Source organism: Myotis brandtii, unplaced genomic scaffold, assembly GCF_000412655.1.
Source record: "Myotis brandtii unplaced genomic scaffold, ASM41265v1 scaffold934, whole genome shotgun sequence".
Taxonomy (NCBI): Eukaryota; Metazoa; Chordata; class Mammalia; order Chiroptera; family Vespertilionidae; genus Myotis; species Myotis brandtii.
Window position 1 is genome coordinate 125215 of NW_005371854.1, and position 7406 is coordinate 132620.

The window sequence follows — 7406 nt, forward strand, 5'->3', positions numbered from 1 at the left end:
ACACACACATAGATAGGCGCCATGCTGTACATTACATCCTTAGAACTTACTTATACCTGGAAGTTGGTACCTTTTGACTCCATTCACTCATTACACATTTTCATTGCTGTCTCCTTTGTGTGATTATATGGCACAGTACTATCCATCATGCTGCATTTGTTCATTTGGATTATTTTCAATTTATATCTATTATGAATGTATAATCTATCATGTTATACTGCTATGAATAATCTTGTATATGTCTCCTGGCACATGCATTTGTATAGGATATATGCACAGGAGTATATTTAGGGGATTGTACAGTATGTAGATCTTCAACTTTACCAGATAATGTCAAACTGTCTTATGTAGTGTATGAGAGTGTCTTTGTTCCACACATCAGTACTTGATATTGTTAGACTTCTAAAGTTTTTTTAAATTGTTAGGTTTCTCCTGTTGATTTTAATTAGCATTTCCCTGCTTATTAATGAAGCTAGAATGGTTATTGGTTGTTTGGATTTCCCACTTTGTTCGTGCTTGTTCAAGGTTTTTGTCCAATTTATAATTTAGTTGTCTTTTTCTTACTGACTTTTAGGAATTCTCTGTATATTCTGGTTTTGATTCTATTGTTGGTTGTGTTGCTTGTACTTTTAAAAAAATTCTCTATATATTCTGATTTCGAATCTTATGTTGGTTGTGTTGCATATACTTTTTCCCCCACTCTGTGTCTAGCCTTTTTAACATTCTTAATAGTGTGTTTATGGATGTTCTTAAATTTAATGTAGTGGAATTCATCGATAAGTTTCTTTTAAGGTTAGTGTTTTTCTTTCCTGTTTAGGGAATCCTTGCCTTCTGGGACTTTGATTGTTGGTGGCACTGAATTTTTAAATAGATAATTCCTCTTAAATTGATTTATCTTGAAATATTGATGTAATCTGTGACCATGGACTATCTCTTCATTCATTTTTTAGTGTATATAAGTTTTATATTTTCCTGACAAAATCTTGCATATTTTTGTTATTTATTTCTAGGTACTTCATATTTTTGGATGCTATTAATAATAAAGGCTATCTTTTAAAAAAAGCATTTAATTTTCTAATTATCAGAAGCTGGTATTTAAAAGTATAATTATATTTGCCCTGGCCAGTGTTTTTCAGTGGTTAGAGTGTCAGCCAGGGCACTGAAGGGTTGTGGGTTTGGTTCCTGGTCAAGGGCATGTACCTGGGTTGCAAGTTTGATCCCTGGCCCCAATCAGGGCACTCAGGGCTCCTGCAGGAGGCAACCAATCAACATGTCTGTTTCACATTGATGTTTCTCTCTGCCTCTCTCCCCACCATCCCTCCCTCCCTTCCACTCTCTCTAAAAATCAATGGAAAAATATCCTCGGCTGAGGATTAATAAATAAATAAACAAATAAATAAATAATAAAAGTATAATTATTTTTATATATTGAACCTTATGCCTAGAAATCTTGCTAAAATTTCTTTTTACTAATTTATTTGAAGATTTAAAATTTTTTCAACTTGCATAATCATTATCTGAGATTAATAAGTTTTGTTTCTTTTTTTTTTTCCAGTCCGTTTCTTTTACTTCTTTTTCTTGCCTTACTATACTGGTTAGAATCTGTAGTATTATCTTGAATTGTAGACATACTTGTCTTATTATTAATATCAAAGAGAAAGTATTCAGAGATTCACTACTAAGCATATGCTACTTTGCTTAAGGTTTTTTGTTTGTTTTTTTTAATGACACCCTTCACTGGATTGAGAAAGTTCTCTTTTATTCCTACTTTGCTAAGAGTTTTTATTAGGAATCAATGTTGAGTTTTATAAAATGTTTTTTCTATAGTTATTGAGGTGAAATAATTTATAACTTTAATTTGTTATGGTGAGAATTTCATTGATTCATTTTTGTTAAATCTCTTGCAGTCTATGATAAATGCAACTTGTTCATGGTTATCCTTTCTAAATATTACTAGGTTAGGTTTGATAAAATTTTTATTTAAGATTTTTACATATGTGTTTGAGTGAGACTGCCCTGTGATTTTTCTTTTTTGTGTTATCTTTGTCAGATTTTAATATCAAAGTTTGTATATTGCTAAGCCAACTGTTTTTTCATTATTGCCCCACTAACAAGACTTCTTAAATAATTTTTCCTAATCATTCCCATGAAAATTTAATACTACAGAAGTAATGTATTTGTCTATGTACTATAGGCATATTTTATGTGCTTTGAACATAAAAAGAGTAAGATTTTTTTGCCCCCTCCCCCAACCAATTTTAATAAGCATAGTAATTATGAAAAGAACTTACACAGCCAGTGCTAAAGGCTAGGGATAAAACTAAAAACTCATCCCTGTTTTCATAGAGCTTCCTGTGTAATGGGAAAGAAAATCAGATGAAAATAGAATATAATCTTGGTTAAAGTACATATTCTAAGAGTTTAATTAGTTTTATGTATTATTTATGAAAATTAGCTACAGTCTATATTTAAGCATCAATACTTAACAGCTTTTGATTATTTTTTACACGGTTTGATTTTATGTAAGCAATGATATGATTTAAACTTTGTAATATAAAGGCTGAAAATAATCTAAAGGCTCATCAATAGTCAAAGGGATAAAGATGTGTGTATATGTTAGACAATAAAATATTATCTGGTCGTAAGAAAGAAATCCTGCCATTGAATTACATGAATGGATCTTGAGAGCATAATGCCAAGTGAGGTAAGTCAGAGAAAGAAAAATAGTGTATGATATCCCTTATATGTGGAATCTAAATAAGCTGAACTCACAGAAACGGAAAGTAGAAGGGTTGGTTACCAGGAACAGGATGGGAGGAAACTGGGGAGATGTTGGTTAAAGGATATACTTTTCAATGACTCTGGTTTTGCTCAGAGTCATTGATATGAAAGACCAAACAAACAAAGAGTCTGAGAAACCTAAACTTATGTCCCCTTTTGAAACACACACACACACACACACACACACACACACACAAGGAAACATTTAAAAATCTTTAGGTCAGAGTCATAAGATTGAAGAGGTGGTAGTTATGAAAAGTGAAAAGTCTTGGTTTAAGAAAGATTGTTTCATAAAAAAAATAATATTCCTGTCTTTAAAAAAATCCAAGAGGTAGTAAACAAGTCAGGTGTTATAGAAAACAAACAGTTTTGATGAACAGCTGCCAACTTGGGATTCCTCTACCCTGAAGTTTGGGGCTTGTTCTAAAATTTCTAGTAATCCTATATTTTCTAAGGTCCTTTTCTCAGTTATCACCTTTGTTTTGCTAAAACAAATTTTTAGGTAACTTTCTGAGGATGGATGGGACATGGTTTTTAAATTTTTTGCATATCTGAGATTCTCTGTTTTGCACTTAAAGCTCTGCTGTAGCTTAGCTGGAATTAGAAATCTAACTTAAAAATAATCCCTCTATGCCAGCACTCCCTAGCTCTTCCAAGTTTTACATTTCCTTGCACTTACAACATAATCATCTCCTCTTTGTCTCTCTCTCACACACAATTTATTGTTTTTCTTGCTTTAGTAGAACATAAGTTCCATGGGGGCAGAATTTTTTGGTTCTATTTTGTTCAATAATAATGCCTAGAATAGTGCCTCGCCCACAGTATACACCCAATATTCCTCCGAATCAATGAGGAAATGAATTCCCTTGGAATTTTAAAGACTTTATTCCAGAACCATCTGGCATCCATTGTTGCTAAAATATAATGCCAGTTGGATTTTTTGTTCTTTTACAAGTGTGTTGTTTTCATCCACTCAGAAATAATAATAAAAAGTCTCGGTTGTTCTGAAATTTTACCATGACATACCACAGGTAGGTTTGGGGGATTTTCTTCCCCCACCCCCAACTGATGAACACCTCTGGCATCTGATGAACACCTCAACCCAAAGACTCAATTCTTTCAGAAACTTCCAATAGTCAGATCTTGACCTAGTCCCCTATGCCTTCTTTTTTCCTTCTGTATACTTTCCATGTCTTTATCATTTTAGTCTGTATTCTAGGAGAGATGGTCTGACTTTACTTCAAATGCTTATATTGATTTTTTTTAATATATTTTATTGATTTTTTACAGAGAGGAAGGGAGAGGGACAGAGAGTTAGAAGCATCGATGAGAGAGAAACATCGATCAGCTGCCTCCTGCACACTCCCCACTGGGGATGTGCCCGCAACCAAGGTACATGCCCTTGACCGGAATCGAACCCGGGACCCTTCAGTCCGCAGGCCGACGCTCTATCCACTGAGCCAAACCGGTCAGGCTATATTGATTTTTTTTAAAAAAATTTTTGCAGTATTTTTAGCTTCTAAGAGCACTGTTTTGTTTTGTTTTTTTTCCATAGTTTCTTATTGTGGATGCAGTCTTTTTCAAATTCTCTGAGAACTTTAAAAAAACATTCAGTGCTTTTCTATTCCCTAGATCAGCGGTTCTCAACCTGTGGGTCGCAACCCCTTTGGCGGTCGAATGACCCTTTCACAGGGGTCGCCTAAGACCATCCTGCATATCAGATATTTACATTACGATTCATAACAGTAGCAACATTACAGTTATGAAGTAGCAACGAAAATAATTTTATGGTTGGGTCACAACATGAGGAACTGTATTTAAAGGGCCAGAAGGTTGAGAACCACTGCCCTAGATTATCCTGTATTCACTTAATTCTGTTCACTTTAGCCTTTTTTTTTCCTAGCTACCAATTAATGTCTGGAAATCCTTGGTTTTCTGTTGATATAAGAAAATGAATTCTAGATTGCAAGCGTGACTTTCTTCTGCACTATGTGTTTTATTGCTGACTCTCTTCTTTAGTTGGGAAGGATGTGAATGTGTTCGGGGCTTGCTACCTAGCAGGTTTTGCTTTAGAATTACCAGACTGGGTGTCAGCTGTTCAGCTTCCAGAATGAGAAGGATTTACTCTGGAATACTGATACCCACACTAGTATTTCTCTCCTGGCAGTTTCCTTTAGTATCTAAGAGCTGACTTTTCTGCCTGGAGGTAAATGCAGGGCTGCAGCAGGTTTGCTTACAGGCATGTACACTTAAGTGCGAGCGAGCCTGTGTGTGTGCGCACACGTGGGCAGGCACAAAGGCATCTGGACTTCCTCTAGAGTTCTACTTAGTCTGTAGCCCCACCTAATATACTTTTATGTCTCAATATTGAGCCATCTGTTTTTCATTTTCTAAAAATAGTATACAATTCTTTAATCTACTGGTGGTAATACCCTCCCACAGTGAGCTTCACCCCTTACTGTCATTTTAATCAGGAGGAAGGGACAAATGCATATGGTTAGTCACCAGCTTGATCCGTATTTTGACTGTATGAGGTTTACAGGTCCCAACTTGAAATTTTATTTCCTTTTACCCTAAATCTCATCAAAATATTAATACCTCAAGCACTAATCTCCTTCTTTTGCCAACTTTTCATTTGGAAATATCTGAGAAATCTCAGAATTTTAATACTGACATCCTTCCAGTTTAAACTTGACTAAATATTTTACCTCTTTCATGGAAAAGATTCAAAGTAATCCTCCTGTCTTCCCAGCATACATTCTTTACCATGAGAATAAAGAGGAATACTTAATGGTGGTATTGTATACTGCTGTCACTTTTTATAATACACTGGAGCTATGATATCTTTTACTAATTATGGCTTAATTAGACCCACTGAGCTTCCCAAGATGAGAGAACCTATTTTATTTACCTAATAAACACACTAAGCCTCAGGCTTTCACAAAAGAGTCCTTATCTCATAGGCGCTAGCTGAGGCAGGTGTTAGGAATTTCATTACTCTGGGAAGAACTGAGTACATTTCAGACAAGCTAGTGGTGCTGCAGAGCAAAGAAATCAGGCGTCCTTCAACATTCAACAAATATTTACTGAATGTCTTTTGTGTGTGAGGTACTACTGGTCTAGGTATCTTCTTACCTAATAATAGACAAAGATGCTAATTGACCGTACCTTCGCTATGCTAACCAGCCAATCAGGAGAGTATGCAAATTAACCTAACAAAGATGGTGGTTAATTTGCATACGTAGGCTCCAAGCAGTGGAGCGAAGCCTGACGGCCCCGGGGTGGTGGAGCAGCGAGGCCTCACGGCCCTGGGACAGGCTCCGGCCAGAGCCCGGTCAGAGCGAAGGCCTGGGTCCCGGGTGCTGGAGGAAAACCGGTGCCAGCAGCCAGGGGAAAGGAAGGCCTATTGCACAAATCTCTTCGTGCAACAGGCCTCTAGTCCAGGGGTCTTCAAACATTTTAAACAGGGGGCCAGTTCACTGTCCCTCAGACCGTTGGAGGGCTGGACTATAGTTTAAAAAAAAACTAGTCGGCTGCTAAGCAACAGGCAGCAGCGGCAAAAACACTCGGCAGGCCGGATAAATGTTTTCGGTGGGCCCCATGTGGCCCGCGGGCCGTAGTTTGAGGACCCCTGAAGTCTATATAATAAAAGCCTAAGCGACCTCTATGGCAGAACAACCGGCCGCTATGATGCACACTGGCCACCAGGGGTCAGTGCGCTTCCACAGGGGGAGCGCTGCTCCGCCAGAAGCTAGGCTCACGGCTGGCAAGTGCAGGGGGGCGTGGCGGGAGCCTCTCCGCCTCCACGGTAGCACTAAGGAGCAGTGAGCCAAACGTTAAGGAGCAGTGAATAGGCAGGTGATAAGGAGTGAGAGGTCCCGGAGTGTGACTGGGCGCTGGCTGAGCTGAGGGACACCCCATACCCCCATCTTCCAGTGCATGAATTTTGTGCACCGGGCCTCTAGTTAGGGAATAAAAGAGACAAAAATCCCTGCTCTTATGGAATCTTATATTCCACTGAGGGAACACATATCATAAATGAGCAGAATACAGAATATCTAAATGATCATTGCTATGGAAAAAATAAAGCAGGGACGGAGAATAATGAGTGCCAGGAAGGAGTTTCTGAAATTTTAGATGGAAGGACATGACAAAATGAGCTCCATGGATATGTGGGGAAAGAGTACGATGGGCAGGGAGGACAGAACAGGAATAGGCTCTCGGGGAGGGTGCCTAGGTACAGGAGAAAACAGCAAGGAGGCCAGTGAGGCTAGCCCTGAGGGAGTACGAAAAAGGCAGACTTCATGGGGTTTAAATCAAGTAGTGCCTTCTGCGCTATCCTAGTGACTTACTAGGAATGTGGTGAATGTCATTGAAGGGTTTGGAACAGAAAGTGATGTAACTCGACATAAACAATCACTTTGGCTGCTGTGTGTGGAGAACAGACTGAGGGGGAACGGGAAGTAAGCAAGGCTGTACCTTTTTGGTAGCTGAACTCTCTAATCTATTTCCGTTGCATTCCAGAGCTTCCCACTGCTTCATCTATTGGCAATTCTTTTTTTTAAAAAATATATTTTATTGATTTTTTACAGAGAGGAAGGGAGAGGGATAGAGAGTTAGAAACA

At 38.0% G+C, this 7406-nt stretch overlaps 1 protein-coding gene across 1 annotated transcript in view; it reads right to left on the reverse strand.

The window, feature by feature from the left end:
- The window catches only part of PDE3B (phosphodiesterase 3B, cGMP-inhibited), a 155750-nt gene that overhangs the window by 15797 nt on the left and 132547 nt on the right, over positions 1-7406 (reverse strand). The window lies entirely within an intron of this gene.